Source organism: Taurulus bubalis (assembly GCF_910589615.1).
Source record: "Taurulus bubalis genome assembly, chromosome: 14".
Lineage (NCBI taxonomy): Eukaryota > Metazoa > Chordata > Actinopteri > Perciformes > Cottidae > Taurulus > Taurulus bubalis.
Genome location: NC_136602.1, coordinates 10102922 through 10124016, shown reverse-complemented (window position 1 = coordinate 10124016; position 21095 = coordinate 10102922).

The following is a 21095-nucleotide window of genomic DNA, read 5'->3' as shown; positions in this document are numbered from 1 at the left end:
TGTGACCGCTTTTAATCTTTCCAGTGTATCTTGTCTCAGAATCCCTATGTATTACACTTTGATTTGTTCATGCTTATGGTCTTGAGTGGCACCTGAATTGCATCGCTAAGGCCTTTTCAGCACTGAAAGGACCAGGCATTCAGTGGGAAACTGCAAAAGAAGCTGTGAAAAGAAAACTATTAAAATACTTTGAACTGCTTTAATTAATAATATGTATTTTTCAAACCTTGATATTTGTCCTAACATAGTGAATGGGAGAGAAACAGGTACAGAGCTACAGACAGGAAAATGTGCTGTGATGTCGACCTCCGGAGCACAGCTGACAACTCGAATTACAAGCATAATGCAAAAAGAAAGACCTGATGAAATGTTTCTGCATGACACAAAAGGGAATCTCTCTCTCGCTCTCTCTGGGAGTGTTGATGCTTTTTGTTGTTGCCTCTGTTTGTTGTGCAGTTGATCAGCGTCTGCTGTGGAGGCAATCTGATGAGATCGCATAGACTGAAGCTCAAATGTCCACACAGAATATCATACAGTGCAAACAGAAAAATGAGTTAATGGACACACAGAAGGACACCCACCTCAAACACTCACACACACACACACACACACACACACACACTTCACTCTATTGTTACCTCCATCTCTCAAACGTTTGCATCACTGCTTCTGTTTCGAGGGTTTGAGCCCAAGGTCTTTTATGTCCTTTTTAATCCAGGGGCTCTTCTTGTCCGTCACTGCTTTCACATCTTCAACAAGATAACACAGAGAGAACACAGTCCAAATGGGCCTTAGCCGTGATGACCACGGGCACAACAACCATCTGTAATGTGTCCGCTCCTCCCCTTCAGGGAGCCGGAGAAGGATCTGCTGTCACTCTGGCAGGGGAAACATCTGTTCCCATTAAATTACTGCGGCCCTGCCATGCAAGTTATCTCTACCGCACTCTATTTTACCGCCTCAGTCCTGCGCCTGTCGACAAGGGTATAAAACAAGATTAGTTAAATGACTGGGAACTGGGGAAGTACGGAGGGGAGAGGAGAGAAAGAGAGGGAGACGTCTCTTCCCTTTTCGTCTGCTCTCTTACCAATTAGGAACTGGGGACTGTCCTCGAGTGAAGCAAAAGAACGATGTAATCATCTCATCCATCAGCTAAGTTGTCACCGCACGGCCTAAACCCATTACATGAGTAACACTGAGTGGCCTGTGAGAAGAAGCCTGTCCATGCTGAGGACCTCTCAGCTTTTCTGTGTGTGTGTGTGTGTGTGTGTGTGTGTGTGTGTGTGTGTGTGTGTGTGTGTGTGTGTGTGTGTGTGTGTGTGTGTGGAGACGTTGTTCCAATATTTACTTTTCAAACGCTGCTCAAAACTTTGTGTTTTACTTTCAAACTTGAATCTGTTTGAGTAGCACCCAGAATGCAGCTGCTACGGTAGGATTGTAGAATGAATGCATAATGGACAAGGTACAAAAGATGGAATATTTGCAGCTGGGCATATAGCGCATAACCACAGCCTGTAACATCTGGTATTATCTGATTGTAGATGAAAGAGCTGCAACTGTGTCGCTTCCAGTTGTGTTCTTTTTCTGTCAAAGGACACATAAATAAACAACATCATTTGGACAGTCTGTTCAGTCAGCATGAATTAAATATAGCAGAGGAAGGTCTGTGCGTGTTCATGATGACTGCTTTCTCTGACTCTAACCTTTGTTGTGCATTTCATTGTAGTTTTAACATTCTCCTCTGACAACTAGAAAAAAGGCAGAACAATCTTGATATTTATGCACCTGCTTGAACTGAGGCAGAGCAATATTTTTGGGATATGCTATTTTTTGTTATGTTAACCTGTGTCCCTATTCTTGGAACAATATACTTTCATTAGGTATTCAAATTCAGATACACACTAAATGAAAGGCTGCTGTCGACTCCAAATGTCGGCTCAAACCACCTAACAAACATTTCTGCTTTCGTAAGAGTTCACTGTGCTTTTGCCCTCAGGAAAAGTTCCACTGTGTTTTTAACACATCCTTAAGGGTGTAAAGTTTAACCATATGTGTCGACATGTGCCGATGAAATGAGTCACTGAGGTTTATTTATTTATAAAAGATACTTGGCACCCACTGCACACATTTGCCTTGTGAGCAGTTTGGAAATGGGTATGATTTCCTTTTTTTCACATTTTATGTTACAATAATGACACTAGCCAATCACAGGCCAACACTATTAAGAAAAGAAAAATGTTATTTAAACAAAAGGGTGGCTCAAACAATGGTTTGAGCTTCAGCTGTAAATGTCATGCATGCATTTTAGAAGAGTGCAGGAGAGAGATGGTGTGGTGAGAGGACAGGGTGAGGATTACAGGAAGGCCAGGTAAGAAGAAAAAGATATATGGAGGGGGGGAAACAACAACAGAAGAAATAATGAAACCTATTGGCTGAGACATAACCCTGCTGGGTGTCATGACAAAGTGAGGAAGCCACGAAATTGGCTAAAAATAGAGAAACTCAAATGGAGAGACATAAACACAATGAAAGCAATCAAGTGACTTTTGCATAGCGCTCTCTCTCACTCACTCACTCACTCACTCACTCACTCACACACACACACACACACACACACACACAATGTGTCCTTAAGCACACTGCAAATCCGAGCTTTGAAGATCTGGAGTAAACTGATATGTTTGGAAAGACAGCAAATACTCTCAAATGCTGGAAAGTTGATAATTTTGGGACATTTTGATAAAACTGTATAAAAACAAGTACAATGGTTTAATGCAACAGTGCAATATTTTGGTATACACACGCTTAATTGCTTTCTGGCAGAGTTGGATGATCGATACCACTGTAATATCAGTCTGCTCAATATGAATAGCCTTCACTGTCCACATTCTTTTAACAAATTACAGCATATTGTAGTGTCTCTAAATCAGTTAAGCTTTCTCTCTTTATTCCAGTCTTTGCCTCATTGCCAATATGTCTCTTCGTTGATATTCTGTTTATGTCTATGATCCGCTCACAAAATATTAATTTGATGATCACCCTGAACAATACCATACGTGAACTCTGTCTCGAACAGCTGATGGAGTTACCGTTTTCATCGTAATTAGTAAAGCTTTTAATGATTCAATGGAGCACAGCGGGTGTCATGAAGCTAATAGCAAAACGCAGCAGTGGCTATCATCTTTCACCCGGATAGTTTAATTCTTAGCACTGCCTAAGTCTGATTGCAGCTCATTGCTATGCTATTCAATAATGACCGGGGGCTGTGATAAACAACTTTTTAATTGCAAATGCTTGAAGTGTGACCAGTGTCAGAAGTTTGAATTTTGCATCAGGGCCGTGTTTCCATTGCAGCATAACAGATGGTGAAATGCATAACCAGGCTATTCAAAAAATGCTGCTTTATTAATTTACACGGAAGATTCAGTTAGATTTTGCTTTACTTCTTTCACGTTTCTCCTCTTTTTTCCGAACAATTTAATTTGACAATACCACATGGTTGAGATGTGCTACCCTTGTTTGAATGTGAACAAAATAATTAATCATTTCTAAATATTCATTAGAAAATCATTATTACATCTTCAACATGTAATAAATCACAAACTGTCTATCTCCTGATAAGAACACAATTGTGTGTCATGGTCTGCAGATTTCCCCTCCCAATGTAACGATCGGCCCTTGATGTTGGACATCGATAATCAATCTGTAATTATTCTTTCAACGTGAAAAAAAATATGAATATGCAAAGACTAAGACACAAGGGCTCCATCTTTCTCTTGAGTTGTAATCGTTCTGATATACTGTTTTGCCTCTATTCCCATGTGTGAATAAATCAATGACATGAAAAAAGAGATAAGGGAATCTCTCTCGCTCTCTTTTCGCACTCTGTCTCTGCTCTTATAAATCTACCGGCCCATGACTTCCAACATTATTCCTTTTACAGTAAACTTTTTACAAGCTAGATTTCTTGGCTTGTAATGAGACAAATACATATTTTACAGGTTAGCACTGTCTCTCTGGCAGAGTTTCTTCCCCCTGCTGTGGTAAACAGATTTGTTTTAATATGCATTTCACCTTGAAAAATATTTTTGCCGCATCATCGCTGTGTAAAGAATCACAACCCTTTGAAGCAGTCTTATCATTTCACTTCCTAAAAAGTACAAAAAAGGGGGGAAATGAAACATTGGACAAGGCTGCATCCAGCTTTCTGCTCATCAATATTTCTTTAGAAACAAAACACTGTATCACCATTGTGGAATACAGGCAGAATTGCCTTCGCAGCGAACAGCCGCAATACCTTAATGCCCGATGCTACACTATGCAACATTATCTTGAATACATGCATATGTAAGCATGTGCGCAGACAATATCACATGAGCACCCGTGCCCTGACCCTCTGCTTCGCTGTCTTTCTCGCTCTCATATCACAGGGAATGCTGGTTGAGTAACACATAGAGAAAGCATCATAACCTCTGCTGTGGCTAGTCTTTGTAAATTGTTCCCTTTTAAATTATTCATTACTAACTTATTTGTCAGCCAAATCCTGGTTTGCTGGAGAGGGTTTTTAAATATTAAAAAGATTTCACATCTAATAACCCCGGCGCTTAAACTCCATAAAGTAACTATCAGGCAGTGCATGACTCATATCCAGGACGTGTCAGCAAAGCCCTGACAGCAGACGAGAATCCCGCTGCATATGTCAGCATCACTCCCAGTCTGCCGCTGTGCTGTATGAAAAATGGTAAGCAGTGTGAGAGCATCCCATTGAATCTGCCTCCCACTCAGATTATCTCTGCTTGTTTTTCTGACCCTGGTGGTGGGAAACAGGGAGGCGAGGGTCGGAGAAACACTGCCCTGGTACTCAAGAGACCCCGTAGTTCAGGACCAGATCTAATTGTGATGCTGGAGTGGAGAAGTTTTTGACCTTTACTGATTTATTTACACAAACATCTCCATCATCATAGACATGGCTCGTCATCTTCCCTGAGAGAAATCCTTGCACGCAGCTCCAAAAACATCTTATAAATAAAGGCCTCTTTTATAACACAACACATCCGCAAACGCAGTGAGGCACGCACAGTGACATTTGCTGGGCACACACACCCAGACGCACACTCAAACTAAAGCTCACACACACACACACACACACGAGCAGAAAGTGAGCAGAGTCATATTTGTACAGGGTAGAGTTACGATGAATTAATTAAGCTAACTAGTTTTGGGTTACATTTAAATTCAAATCGCCCTAGAAGGGACGTCTTCCTCAGTAATGTTTGCATTTTATTCACGGCTAAGATAACATTGCTCCAGATTTAAGTTTGAATGAGGTTGTTTAGTAACTTCAGAGTCTCTTGGTCTGATTGAATCCCTCAAATAAAAATAGTTTAGTTTTTGTCCTTTTTTGCTTGATGTCCAGGTTCACTTTAACCTATTTATGTTGTTTAAATTTCACAAAAAATCCATTTTTGACTTGGGGCATTTCACTATGTTGCCTAATACGACAACAGCTGAGAAAACCGTTGCTTTGTTTCCACTAGTGTGACAACACCCTTTAATGATGACACAAGCCCTAAAATAAAATAAAAACACAATTTAGCACTTTTGCCAGCAGCATTACTAACATTACAGCAGCACACTGCTATATTTTTGAAAAATCTTAGTGTCCTCTTCTCTCATTGTTTAATGCAGTATAGGGTGTTTGCTGAGGTCACCATTTTGAAGCTGAAACCTTACCTGATGGATCTGTGATACAGCAGATATAAGCTTGATACAGAACCATTCAAAGCTTTGTCACAAAACTAATACAAACAAGCAACCGGCAAATGCAGATATGTAAAACTAAATATGATTTATATGTAAGAAATTATCATCAGCAATGCAAAACACAATCTCATTGACACATGACTAACAATAATATTAGAGCAATCCTTGAACAATGTTTTTACGATCACATGGGAACTAGGACCATTTGTCTTCTGTGTAAAGTCTAGATGCTATATACATACTGTTATAGTATCAACACTCTAAATCCAGAAAAGCACACAGCCCTTTACAGAAACTGTGCCTTTTTAGAAAGCTGCAGTTTGTAAAATTGGCCGGGGACTCACTTTGGTGACACACCCAGTGTGCTGGCAGCGCTCATTTGACCTACTTGTTTCTGGAGGTGTAACATTTACTCCGTCTCCCACCTTCTCTTCATTGTCTTGTTCACAATTTAAACGTGTTTATGTTTACATTAATAGCACATCTTTGCATGCAATAATTTGCCCTGAAGGTGCAGGGGCAAACCTGAATATTCTGATTAATATTATGAAGCTATTGTGATTTTCCTCCATTTAGTTGCTGAATCGCCATTAAAGATGATGCGGCTAATTTAAAAGTTGAGTAAGAGATATGCCACGGTAAGAAATTGAATGCTGGTCATGCAAATAAAAATGTAATTGGATCTGGCAGATATGTTGCAAAAATGATTAATTCATGAAATTACAGCATATAATGAGATACAGAGATACACCATCTCATGCTGATAATGCCTACAAAAGTCAAATTACGCAAACACAACAATCAGGCTCAGAACATTCGCCGTGTCTATGTGTTTGTCATCACAAACTATTTGCCATCGGCGAAATTAACATTTAATCTTTGGAGATCTGATTTGTAGTTGACTATTGAAGAACACATCTAGTCATACATTAGTTAAGATCCAACAGCAGCAGGAATGGAGACAGTAATTATACCTCTATTCTCCTAGAGTTCGCTTGCCTATTTTTCTGAATTACTAGGATGGTGTTATACTATGTTTTAGTTTTTTTACTGAAGGTGCACTGAATGTATACACATGCTGCTTTTGCCTTTTAATGAACGTAACAGTGAATACAGACCTATCTCTGACATCGCTTTATCATTCTTTCAAGAATTAGATCACATTTATTATGCAGTGGGAGTGCAGTTAGTGATTGTCGTGACTTTATTGGAAGGCTGACGGTACAGACAAGAAACAATGAGAGAACGACGGCGATATGACACGTAACATGATTCATGGCTGAACCATATGGCTTCTGTCAAGCAGATATAAGGCGTTACAAAATGCGGCTGTCAGAGCATTTTACAGAGTGTGACAACCCTCTGCACCCGGCCCGTTGCTTGGTTTGTGTGGCTGCTTGCCTTGCAGGTATTGGAGGTGGGCGGGGCATAGGGTCATCATTAAATAGGTAACACCTGGGCCCATCAGCAGCACTAGCGACACATGGCGTCCGTGTGCAAGAGCTTTTTATAAACCTTCCTGCTGTTTCTCTCCTCTCTCTGACACCAATTTGTTGTTGTTGTTTTTTTACATTGTGGTTGCACTTCCACACTTTTCAACTCATACACTCACCTACACTGCTGAATGTTCTGAATCCAGATGGCATTGTTTGTTTACGTTTTCCTCTTATGATGTTTTTGAATTCATAAATGAGTTAATTGGCTGGGTTGTGTGCATTGCTTTCTTTTGACATTAGAGTAATATCAACATTTTACAGCTTGTAAGATGTGTCAATTAATGTTTCCTCAGTGTGTGGGCAACAATACATAACTTCTTGCAATTTAGTAATACTGTATATATACATAATTCCCTGTCATACCTTCTAATGGTGATTCCAAGGATAATAGTTTTACCTTTTTAATGAAAAATGTCCTTCACTGGTTATAATAGGATATCTTTTAGATAGAGTATCTAAAAAACTAAGTTTTGGGTTATTATTTAACTCAAAATCGGCAGTAAAAAAAGGTGTTCCTGATAACTGGCTGTCTATTCTCATGAGACGTAACCTGAGCAGATCAAATTAATAAGAGGCAGTACACTGAGGATTTCTCCAGTGTTGCTCACCCACCATGTGTGGAGCGGCCACAGGGGACAAAGGGAACAGCAATAAAAGAAGATGAGTGAGGGATTTGGATAAGTCACCCAGGATCACCCCATTATATGAGCTATTCCCTTTTAAACCCTCATCAGCATAGCAGGGCTTTCCAGTGCAGCTTTACAGCTCAAGCAAGACTACAGTCTCCCAAGAGAGAAAAAAAACTTCTCTTTTCATACCGCTGCATGATGTAGCTCTCACTTATCAGCTCATGAAAATAAAAGCCTGCTCATTTATGAGATTTACCAAATTCCTGATGCAACACCTAACATTAAGGTGACACCTACAAAAACTTCCTTTCCTTTTCATTTACCATCCGTGCAGTGATATATTTAATTTTTCACGTCATTTGCAAAATAAGTTGAATAGGTCATCCTGGAACATTGTCAAAAATAGCTTTCTGTGAACAAAACTACACAAACAAGAGGGCAAGTATCAAGTGCTTGTGTCAGAGAGTGTCAAGTGAACATGCTTTGAGGTCAGAAGGTGACAAAGTTGCTGTAAAGGTGATGGACATGAAAGGACAGAATAACATGTCGCTTGAGCGCTCTGATGAGGGATGAAAAGGTCACGTTTCAGATTCACTGAAATCAGACATACATTGCCTTCTGCTTTGTCTGTGTAAGCTAAAAGGTTTTTCAAAATGTGTGATCAAAGTGAAAGTGCCTTCACCTCACCCCTTTCCCCTTTCAGCTACAACATGTGCTTTATTGATCACACGACTCTTACTTGGATTGCTGTTGTAGTTAGCTGTCAGTGCTGCAGCCTCACAACAACACAGGAGACTTCTGAAGCAGCCTTTAAGATAAGCACACGTTAGCAGCACGTGTACGTTCATTTCGCAGGTAGCCGAACATGTAACATTGAGGCAAGATTGTGAGATACAAGCTGCACATTTTTTACTTGTTATCCTTTTTTTGTATTAGCATTCACTTGATTAGTAGACGTAGAGTAGATGTTCTGTGTCCACATGAATTAGGATGTCCTAGCATTATCCTGAGTGACTGTTCTTGTTAAATATTTTAGGTCCCCACTTCGGAGAGAGCAGAGCTAATGCCCAGACAAAAGTCCTTGCCATATACTGGAGGTTAACTTCAGACGGCTTACACGAAAGACAAAGGCAATTAAATATTGATTTGGACTTCAAAAGGAAATAGATGTGGTTGACTGCAGTCAGCAGAACAAAACCTGCAGATAAATGTTGCATGTTTCCTTTAATTAAGTCAAAAATAATTAAATAAATCTGACCATCAGTGGAGGCATGTCTTCAGATTTAATTTCCCTTAAATAACTTTATCCAAGGTAAAAGTGCCTCCCTGCTTTGTTGAATTAAACTGAAGGGTCTATCAGAAGTTCTTATATTATTATTATTATTATTATTATTATTATTATCACATCAAGCAAACTGGATTTGTGCCGTCATGTTTTATTCTATACCTACAACAAATGTCCACCGTCAGTATGCGTACAGTTTAGACAGTGACACCTAAAACTGCTTTCTTGCTTTAGGGTCATTCTACGAAACGGGTGCCATTTGAGTCCACAGCATTTCATGAGCTTTAAAAGATGTAAAAAATAGTCAAAATGTGTTCAAGGTTGTTAACTACATGATTAATGTTTTAATGGCATTGCAAAAGTAAAACAAACACTTTTTAACCATTATTAGTAAGGATATGGCTGGTTTTGCCATGTCCGCAATGACCAACATGGAATTTGCATTAAACTTATTAACTTAAAAATGTTATTTCTAAACAAAACTTGTATTATACTAAGGATTAAAGTTATGCCCCTGACACTATACAATATATTTATTCAAAATAAATCATTACTTTTGCAAAAAAAGTCATTATTTGTGCATGTCCCCCATTTTGTCTTACAACCCCGTAACGCTTACAGTTTCTGCCTATTAAGAATGCACTGTTGCTTTAAATGATATCACAGAGAGGACGTGACATCATTCGAACCCTTGCAGAAGTCAAGCTCAAGAGCAGGCAAGTTCCCACATTATTTGAAACTGTTTATTTGCTGTTTTTATGTGTTAGACAGGGTCCGTCAAGCTTAGCCTTACTGCCCCGTAACGTATAATAGATATGGAAACTGTTTTAATTGTTTTTAAATCCACTTGTAATGTAAATAAAATTATATTTTAGATTAGTGTAGTTGCTAGCTCAGCTAGTTGATCACATGGTGAGCTGAAGCCATTTTAAGGTGAAATGTACCACCCCGTAACACTTAATATTTTGTATGTGTTATGAATAAAGTTGACGACCTGTCCAGGGTGAATCCTGCCTTTGCCCAATGTCAGCCGGCTCCACCACCCCGCAACTCAGAGTCGGATAAGCGGTTTAGATAATAGAACGTAATGGTGCTCCACAATGCATGTTACTGATTCATTTGCCTGAATTGTGAGTGTACAAATTAGACTCAGATTTATTTCTCTCCAGGTCATTTAGAAGGTGGGGGGGGGGGGTGCAAGAGGGGTAATTCAAGCACAGCAGGCTCCACCACAGACTTCCAGAGCAGGTGTGAATATATATATATATATATATATATATATATATATATATATATATATATATATATATATATATATATATATATATATATGAGAGAGAGAGAGGCTTTATTAAGCCTGTGTCAGGTAAACAGACTGCAGTAGAGAGAACAAGCAGCAGAAGAGGGTATCATTCTGACAGGCAGCACACAGAGGACCAGGAGTAGCTTTGCTGGGATCAGGAAGCACCATACTGCTCCCTCAAGAGCATTTCAGCTGCATGGAAATGCAGAGAAAAAGAAAACAATAAACACTTTGTGGTGAACAAGTGAACCTAATAATGGCATGAGATGCGTTTCCAATTCCATCTCTGCTGAGACTGTAATCACATTATGCATAACATTTTTGCGTCTGAATTCAACTCGCCCTTTTACCTGCACAGTGGGACTCAGTGACGTGTGGGGCTCAATTTGCAAATGCCAATCCTGCTCTCCTCTCGCAAGCCAGTGTGGCACACAGAAAAACGTGTGTGTGTGTGTGTGTGTGTGTGTATATATATATATATATATATATATATATATATATATATATATATATATTAAAGCTGCAAATGGCATGAACAGGTACAGAGACACACCTACACCCCATGCATACTAAATTAAACTAGGCTAGCCTTAAAAGAAACCATGAAGCAGAGATACACCATTACAAAGACAAGTGAGCTCTCACTTGAACAGAGGCCAGCAGTGAAAGGATGACCAACAGAGGCAATCATGGCTCTTCTTCCCTAATTGTGGGACTTTCCCACAGCATGTTACGTGTTCATTATGCACCCTGGGCACATCTCTTCCGTGGGGGCAGACTCCCATCGATTCCTCAGCCTTATTATACCCACAACCATTTATTTTCAAACCCTCCATTGCCCATGCATCACAGCTACTGCACAATTCAAAGGGGATTACAGAACTCATGTGGAATCCCCAAGTGTTGTAAAAGCAACTCTCCCTCTCTAAAGAGAGAAAGTGCGCCTATATATGTAGGAAGCAATAACATTATAAAAAAATTGCCCAGATTGAATGGTAATTTATTTGTTGATAGCTGTGTAATGACATTATACTGTACAGTGAACTCTTCTTGCTAAGTGTTTAAAACATTTTTTAATCTGCAGGTTTTAGAAAATGCAAACGGTTTCGTCTTCCAATCATCATCAAGATATTTAAACATCTTTCACGTTCTGTACACAGATGTTTTCAGTTTTTCTGGCTGATCGGAGCTCCGCTCAGGTTCAAGGTGGGCTGGTGCTATGGATGTAAATGTATTAGTTCGCAAATCCTACCAGTAGCAATGATCACGATGTAGTTTGCTTTGCTCCACCCTAGCAGGTGCAACCAAGATAACAGGAGACACAAGAGGATGTCAATCATTCAGTCCATATACACTCCCACACATCCTGATCAGAGGTCTAATCAGACAGATTAAGTGAAACACCTGTGTGGCTGCTCAGAGGCTTTCCAGTATGATGATGATGATGATGGGATTTCTATTTTGTATCATTCATCAATGTATACAGTGGAGGAAGAAGTATTCAGATGCAAACGTAGCGATAACACGTTGAAAATACTGGGCATGGGCCCTATCTCACTCTCCCTGCTCCCTGATTGCCGTTCAGCCTACACACCTGCTCCAAACCGCACACCTGCAAATATCCACTCATCTATTCGGCACTAAAGCAACCCTATTTCTTCGTCCGCTTGTCGCCCGATTATTGTTTCAGCCAAAGTGGTAGATCATCTCTCAGGCCTCCTTGAAGTGTTTGTTCAAGTCTCCTTCTTTTTCCATGTAGCTCTGGGTTTCCTCTAACCCTGTCACTCTGTGCTACGGGATCACTGCCTGCTACTCTGACACGCTCCACCAGCCACCAGCTCTCCTCTGCCACCACCAGCTGGACGTTTCCACTGAACCTTTATTATCCGTTCCATTCTCTAAATCAGTGTACGGCACTGAGGGAGCGTTTCACTATTGTATACGGTGTTTTGGGATTGTTATTGCTGATGCATAATGTGTATGTTCGTTTTACTGCTGGAAATGCACAAGGTTGAGATCATCAGTTTGAACAACTTCATAATCTGTGCGTTGTATTCCATAAGGAGAAAAACATGCATGTTCCAGCTGATTCAAAAAGGTTTTTAAAAGGCTTATTCAGATTAAGAAATATAATGGTCATAACCTCTAAAGGAACACTTCCTCTGTCAGTTAATCAATCAAGGCATTTGTTTTCCCATGACTGGAAAAGTATGAAAAATTGTTATCTGAAATGTAACTAAAGCTAACAGACAGGTTCTCTCTCTCTTTTGCAAAATATGTCTAATTTACACTGATTGCATTGAAAATTGTTATAGAGGCCATATGTATTATTCCAACAAAGAATATCAATAAATCATAATAATCCTAAAACAGAATACTCAATGCATTCTCAATATGGCCTTACATCATCAAAGCAGTTCAGTGCATCACATAATTTAGCTGCATGATTAAAAAAAGACACATTTTAGATGGAAATTGCCATCTTTCCGACATAACAATCCACAGATAAACAGGCCAACAACTCAAATTTGAAAGAGACCTCCTGATTTATACCAGAGATGGTATATAGAGTTTAAATCAAACAGAACTTCCAGTTTGGGATGTATCAAACACATATACAAATGTATATGTTTTCAATTCCACAAAGATTTAGTGCATAAACAAAGTACCATGCTTAAATGAAACTTACGGGATATGTTCTGCTTTTACGCTCACTTATTTTAGATGTTAAGGGTTGATATGTTTCCAGTATACAAACCAATGTAGTTTTCACATATTGTATCAAAGGATAAATTGCGTACAGATTAATTGATGGGGTAACATTTTCCACAGTGAGAATACCTGAGAAAAACCCTCATTAGTAGAAATCTCTCTCTCTCTCTTCGTCTGTCGTCACTTTGCAGAGTAAAATACATCCACCGCAGGGAGAGCACTGGGAACATTAGACCCAAAGCATTTGTTAAAAAGGGAATTAACTGACTTTTGCCTCCATTTACCGTTTCATATAGCTCTTTGTGGAGCTGATGCACCATTCAACAAAATGCAAGGTGTAAATTACTTGTAATTTAAAATGTTTGAAGACCAAATTTCAGTGACGAAAAGGTTAGAGTTGGAAACCAAATCTAGTATGCAGAAGTAGATAAATGGAAGCAGAATTCTACTATAAAATAAATTAAATAACCTGAACACCGCACACAGCCACGAGACAAAATTGAGGCTCTGAAATATATCACAAACCTCCAGGTAATAGACTCCCATACTCAATAAATGAATGTCAGTGCTGGTGGCAGACACCATTCTTTCATGCCCTTTTTTTATTGCTTTTGAAATGAAAGTCATGCTCTATCGTTGTAATGGATTGTATTTAAAAAAATGCCTGCTCCTTTACCTCGTTCTAATAAATTAAGTATTTTCACAGGAAGGTAGTGTTCTACTGTCACTACTGTATGCAATAACATTTTTCCTTGGTAGTTGCTGGTTATTGTGTTCCAAGAGAAAAGGGATCTCAGATCTGTATTCAGACTCAATTGCCTTCATCCCACATGGGTCATCTTCAATCAATGGACAGTAATGCACCAACAATACCTATGTCAGACACCCCTCCCCCTGCAAAGGCTATAGAACTAGCCATGTAGCGAGGAGATGGATACCTCCAGGGCTTCTCACTGGGATGCTGCATAAGCAGTCGGTGGCTTTAGGTTCCCTGGCTGTTTGGGAAGATGCTAAAAGCTTTAGAGAGCTTTAGAGAGCTTCAGAGCTAAATAAACATGAAACCTGGAATATGATTTTGCTCACACAGGATGCACACAGAAACAATACTTACATAAACACATGCATTGCACTCTGAGAATGAAGGTCTTGGAACGGATTATGACGCTCCCTGTCATCTCACCATTCTATGAAGACATTTTTCATTGTCAAGCGGGTCAACTGAGTTATTAATAGAAGGACATCTCCTGGATGATAGAGAAAAAAGCTAACTGTATTTTGCTTTAGAGGAATTGTGAAGGGTTATTTTCCAGTACAAGTCCTGCCAGGTATTCAGAGATTTAAAATGAACATCTTTCAACTTTAGCACAACTGAGGGGGCTAAACAGTGGAAGTGTCTGCATTACACTCTTTAAGACACTTATACATTCCATTTTACGGTCTTATTCAGAATATACTGCTTACAAGCACATGCCTTCTGAAATCCTTTTATCCTTTCACAAAACCAAACAATAAAAACAAGTCTGAGGCTTATGGTATGCTAGATATTGTTGTGACACTGTGGTCTATCATTTAACTTAAAATATGAATATTGGACATCACAAACTTCAGGCTGCGAAACCCCTGAAATTTCAAGAAAACTGATGGCAGCATAATTCGGCAGCATTATAGAAATTAAAACGGCACTCCTGACTCTTACAAATTACTTTTATATACTAATTTGTTTTGCCAATTACTTTGTGTGCAAATGTAGTTGTGGTTTCCAGGCAACACAACACGATCGGCCAAGTGCTGTGATTGGCTAAACATAAAAGAACATCAATCATGCTTTAGTCGCCAATAGTTGATATTGCAGATATATACAGTACATTTGCACCTTGGAAGATATGTCACTACATCTCCATTATGCTGATAGAAAACAATCATAACAGCATTAGGGTTCTTAAAAAAATCACATAATCACATATTATGGTCTTTACGAAAATGACTTGACAGGAGCAACATTATTATCGTACATGCCTCATGCCCCTGAAATCACTTGAAAAACTGATTTAATTATACTGCATTTCATGTGTGTGTCAATACAGTCACAATATATTGTCAAGGAAAAATAAAGGGATTCCTGGACATCACAATTATGAATAGCTGCATACTTGTGCTGTTTAACTTTACAAAGACTTTTTTTTTTAATTGTGCCTTTTTTCTAACTCAAGTTTGAACTTTGGGGAAGTTCAGCCCAGATATTGACCATTCATAGTTGGAATCATAATCTCCATGTCAATGACATTAAAATGTCTTTCACATTACTTTCAATTTATTAGTTCACTGCAGCCACCAAAGGCTTGTGAAGTGTTTGCCATGTGTCGCAGCTCGCAAACGATCCCTTTGCAGCGCTGGCATTAGGGAGTCACTGCTGGTTGTAATGAAGCGAGCACGCAGCTGGCCATTTTAAGATGTCACTGATACGAGCGAGCCGGTGGCGGTTTCAGAGTAGTTTTTAGGTTGACCGCACTGACACTTAACACTACTCTTATGTCATTTGAATCAAGTTGGATAGGGTTAATTCCTCTCTGTGATGCCTGACCGGTTGATGAGAAGCCTGCCGTGGGTTTGACTAGTACATTTTATGTGGTCTGGATCTGAGATAGTAATAATACAAAAATGATATTCATACTTTAAGGAATAATGTTCAAACCATATCGAGTTTGTGATAAAGTGTGTGGGTAGAATATGCATTTAATCAACGTATGTTGGGTTGAGGAATAAGGTAAAGATCCAGGTTGCATGTAAATTGACTGTATGTGTGTAGTGCTTTTCTAATCTTCACACACACACACACACACACACACACACACACACACTGATAGCAGGGGCTACCATGCTATCAATATTGTTTGCATACCTTAAAATGCAAGGTGCCACCTGCTCATCAGAACTATATAACATTCATACACTGCAGGAACAATTTGGGTTAAAAGTAAATTAAGGACACATCGACGTAGACTAATAGAGAGCCAGGGATCGACCACCAATCTTCTGATAGAAGGACGACCCGGCTCTACCACTGAGCCACAGTCGCCGCAAGGGATGTTTGTTGGCCTCATAAATAAAAGCCATTAAGTCAAGTGATGATGTAATTCATTTTAGACGGGCCCTTGATGAGTCACTAGTGCTTCAACACTCTATTAACATACCTGCAGTTCACAACATCCCTGTGAAATGTTCTCAATTTTACAATTGCTCAATCTTGTAAATCAGTACTTGTTTATATGAAATGATATAAACTAAAGTGGCCGACTGTTTAAACAAGCAATCTATTACTTCTCCACACTCAGGAGAAGCCAAGCCAATTTCAAAACAAAGATGCACTGTTTATCCATTTGCTCTTATCAGTTCCCATCATGAGCTGCATTTTTTTTTTGTTATGAATGGAATTGTTTCTAATGTACAGATTCAGCAATCCTGTGTTTCCAGCTATAATGATAAATTAATTAAATGACTTGTTAAATTACTGAATTTTGGCTGGACTGGCTAAATGTGGTATAATGCTTAGCCAGCACACTAAAGATAAATGGTTATGATACTCAGCAGAGACTTTCTTCACCCTAGTTTTTAATAAGGGCTTACTATGAGCTGTTGATATCTAGTGCTGTGTATTTCCACTGGGACTCCGCTGTATCGACCACATACACTGGCTCTGAACACACCTATAACTGAGTCTTGCTTGTTTATTTCCCTCACTAACCATTAAACCCTCCATGCTTGGTTGCATCTCAGTTTACTGGATGTAGCAAATTATTTCCAGAAATTAGAAAATTATCTCTTCATCCAATATCCTTGAAAAAGTGTTTAAACTGACCCATGGGTTGTTGTAGTGTTTGCCATTATAACGTTTTAATCCGACTTTTTCTGCATTATGCTGCTTAAGTCATAAGTAATTACACTGATTATGCAGAGCAGTGGAAGTGTTCTATTTATTTATGCACCACTGAGCTTGCTGTGAATGAACCGTTGGCTTTTCTTGTCAGTTATGGATTTTCAACCCATTTGTAAATCTATATGGACATTCTTGGGTTTACTTCACTCGATACCTTCAGAGATGGACTGTGTTGGTGTTGCGTAATGTAAAACACGTGCTGTCTTTTTGAATGACGTATATGAGATATAATACATTTTATGGAGTCTCATATCTAAATCCAGATTTTGTCAGAAAATAATTTCAATCATCAACCTGATTCTAAATTAGCGATGTCCTTGTGTGTACTTCCGTGAGCAATAGCTGAACATTCGAATAGGAGTGGCTCTTGGGATGTTCCCTTAAAAACTATAACGAGATGCTTGGAAAAGTGTCTCTACTTGCACAGGCAAGATGTTCCACCCAATTCAAATCTGCTTTCCAAAACCCCACAACCCGTGTCCGTCAGCAAAACCATGGTGTTTAAAAAGAGGTAGTTAAATGTGTTCGGCTTGAACAATTTTTAAAGTCTATTAAAGATGGAAGCCAGCTATTCTTTTGGGCTTTTTTTCAAACAGTGTTGGAAAATGTTTGTTGCACAAGTAAAGGCCAGAGAGAATGAAAAAAGTGTTTTCTTATCCTGCAGCTGTGCATAAATTGCCACTTACCGTATCACAGTGTTATAATTCCTGTCAAGGCATCGTTATCATTTAGAAGGCACTTGTCAACCTGGAGTACATGTACTTCGACATGACTCATTCGGTGAATCCTTGTGGTGGTAGCATTTAGTTAATTCAGTGGTTCTCAAACTGTGGGGCGCGACCCTCTAGTGGGGCGCATAGGTATTACAGGTGGGGCGCGAGGGGGAGGGTTTATATATATATTTTTGTAATACTTTATTAATCCCACAGTGGGGAAATTATTCTCTACATTTTACCATCCTTAGTAATTAAAGAGCAGTGTTCTGCTGTGAAGCACCCAGGGAGCAACTCGGGGTTCAGTGTCTTGCTCAAAGACACTTTAACATGCAAACTATGGGGAGAACAGGGATCGAAACGGCTACCTCGTGGTTTCAGGACGACCACTCTCCCAATGAGCTACATGAGAACTTCATAGTACAAAAGCACAAAGTACACGGACATAAAACGTCATTAATAAATACATAGCGAGATGCCTGTACTTTCCTGGAAATGTTTACGTTACGACGTTAACAGGTTAAAGTTGCGCAAGCGCGATGGCCAAGATTCTTGGCGACGCACCGATTCTTGGCGTTTTGCCAAGACAAAAACAGCAGAAAAGACTATCTGACGGAGATCGGCGATGGGGCATGAACATTTTTTTTCCTCCAAAGTGGGGCGTGACAAAAAAAGTTTGAGAACCACTGAGTTAATTCATGAAGCGTGAGAATGTTTAGGTATGACATTACCACTAAAAACTAAAATTATGAAAAGTATATCACCTATATATTATGATCTATTCACAAGAAGTATGACAGAGTTGAGGTGGCTACGGAGAACCATAAACTAGGCTGTCTTTGTTGTCTTGTTTCTATAATACACACTACCTCCTGCATAATTAATTAAGCAATTACCGGAGGTGTTTGTTGTTGGTTTCCATTCTGACAAGAAAAGTAAGTATTACTATGACAATATACTGTTTGAGTGTAATTATTTCATCAAAAACACCAAGCAAATTATGAATAACTTGTGCCTCACCTTCACTACATGATGTCACTAACTAAGCTAACATAAGTTGTCTATGTAGTTACTTAAAAAAAGTGATGTTAAATGCTGCTGCTGTCTTTAGCTAACACGTTTTAAGGATGTAATGGCTCAACCGTACCTACCCCAGTGGGGAAACCAAAACTCATCGGGTTTATTTTAAATTGTATCATACAACCTTCGCTAACGTAGTCAAGGTGCAAGTAACGTTAGCTGTTAGCTCACTGTGGGCTAACGTTACATGCAGGCAGAACGTGGGGCTTCATGTCAATACAGCAGCTCCATGTCGCTCTTTAAAGAAAGAGACTCCATGACATTAACAACATGAACACAAAGAGAAGTGCTGCTACATTTAAAATAATGTTGACAAACAGAGCAATATAATGTCAACTTACCTACGTGTCCTCCTCACGTAACCTCCAGTCCCATTAGTGTGTGTGTGTGCCAAGAGCGTATGACCCGCCCCCTACGTCCAAAACTCAACTCGTAATTTTTGGGATTGAGCACGCAGGTTTTTTTTTGAGCAAGCAGGTTTTTTTTTTGAGAGCAAAGGTTTTTTTTTTGAGAGCAAAGATTTTTATTTTGAGAGCAAAGATTTTTTTTTTGAGAGCAAAGATTTTTATTTTGAGAGCAAAGATTTTTTTAATTGTAAGCAGAAATTCTAGTTACAAACCAGAAATTTGCTCTCAAAACCAGAAATTTGCTCTCCAAACATGTTTCTTTGTTTGCGGAATAAAGACACAAATCTAACTTCATACAGGTGGCCCTTCCTCTGCTTTTGCACCTCAGACCAAGAGGGGAATATGAATGAATCTAAAGCACAGCAGCTTCCAAAAACACTGAGCTGTGCAGCAGATACACTGATTGAGAGCACTGACAGACTAGTTTGTCTTTAGTGCGTTGACACGTTATGCATTGAAATAACCTTAACGGCAGCTGGTTTGTCTTCATCAGTGAAAACGAGAAACCTGCATGAATGTGTACACGAATACACAAAACAGATTCACACTCAAGGAATTTTTAGTCAACTCCAATATCAGAACACGTCAAATTTTGTAGTTTCAGCTGCAACCAACCAGGCTCACACCTGAGAAAAGAGCGGAGATTTTGTTATTGTTTCTTTATGACTGCTACTCATGCTCCCTTTGACCTCACACCCTCAGCTGGAAGTTTGTGACTCTCTGCAGGATCGATAAAAGGTGCGATGAGAGCTGCACATGTTTTGCGTGTATGAGGCAGACCATAGGTAGACCTGCTGAGAAGTGCAGACACAGGCAGTTTCAGTCTAAATGGAAAGTAATGGATTTACAAAGGGAAGGAGCACATAGGACTATTTTTTACTCGAGATTTCAACCTCCACTCTATCTCTCTCATCTGGGCCATCTTTGTCTTTGAGACCTGAGCCCTATAATGTTGTCTCTCCACCAATCATTATCATTATATCTAAAGCTGTTTTCTGTTTTACTCTTCTGTTTGGCTACCCACACAATTCCATCCAATTCCATTCACAAAGCTTTATTGGCATGGTATTTGCCAAAGCACATGAACGATTGTGATTTGATGAAATAAAAAAAATTAAAAATAAAATTAAAAAAAAATATATATATACAGTGAATATGATATGGAATAAAATAGATCATTATATCGGTAAATGAAATACGTGTGTGTGTGTATATGTATATATATATATATATATATATATATATATATATATATATATATATATATATATATATATATATATATATAATTGTTTTTTAAATGTAATCTACCCATGAATACATAAAAGTCAAAGAGGGGATTTTGGTAATCAGAAAATGGTACAAGCTAATCCTAGTGATTGTTCTGTTGTGGCAAGAAATTACATATTTAGCAGCACATTCTGTCTTTTCCCACAAAGTTGGGTGATTTCTCTCTTTTTGTCAGACTTTGTAAATTGGGGCACAATTCCTCCCCAATATTTCTGACATTGTATCAGAAAGTGTAATTCTATCTCTCCAGCTCCCTCATCACAATGAGCACAGCATGTCCTCTCTGGACAACCATGTCTGGCTTCTCTATTGCCAGACTTTGGTCACTCGGTCTGTAAATAGTCAATGTCTTTCTCAGCTTCTTCTCAGTTATTGTGGTTAGGTGGTCTGCCACAGTATACAGTCTGTTTAGTGCCTTTTTGTTTTTAGTCTGTGTCTTAATGTTTAATATCATTCCAACTAGTGATGTATTTTATTTTTCTT